This window comes from Penaeus monodon, chromosome 32, assembly GCF_015228065.2.
Source record: "Penaeus monodon isolate SGIC_2016 chromosome 32, NSTDA_Pmon_1, whole genome shotgun sequence".
NCBI lineage: Eukaryota > Metazoa > Arthropoda > Malacostraca > Decapoda > Penaeidae > Penaeus > Penaeus monodon.
Window position 1 is genome coordinate 24,748,560 of NC_051417.1, and position 523 is coordinate 24,749,082.

General features: G+C 48.4%; 1 protein-coding gene across 2 annotated transcripts in view; it reads right to left on the reverse strand.

Annotated features, from left to right (window-relative positions):
• LOC119593761 (cuticle protein AMP4-like) overlaps positions 1 to 523 on the reverse strand; it is a 14,293-nt gene that overhangs the window by 617 nt on the left and 13,153 nt on the right. The window lies entirely within an intron of this gene.

The window sequence follows — 523 nt, forward strand, 5'->3', positions numbered from 1 at the left end:
CCTGAAGGCTCCTTGCATGTTGCTCTGACCCTTGGAGCCCGGAGTGCCAACCTTCTCAGTCTTGATGCCGTTGCTGGTCTCGAAGCGGTACCTGAAGTTGCCGTCGCCGCGGTCCTCGCGCTCGTCCACCAGGATCTCGGCGTCGTATTCGGGATGGCGGTTCTGCGGCTGAGGCATCGGGGAGGCGGCCACCAGACCGGCCAGACAGACGAGAAGGATCTGTAATGATAACAGTAATGATGGTGGTAATGATTCATCAATGTAGAATCACGAATGCCAGAAAGCAAAGCACATTGATCATTTCAGGTTAAACATATTCTTATTTCAACGTAAAACACATATTCATCAATGCAAGATCAGGAAGGTCAATATTTCCTGAAATATTCTTTGGCGAGAGGAATGACCTTTCCTTAAAGCTTTGTGACACTCACCAGCTTCATGATGCTCGAGTGCTTGTGGAACAATGGTGCTCTTCGGTGAATGTTCATCCTTTATATACCTACCCTCTTTGAACGTATTGCTT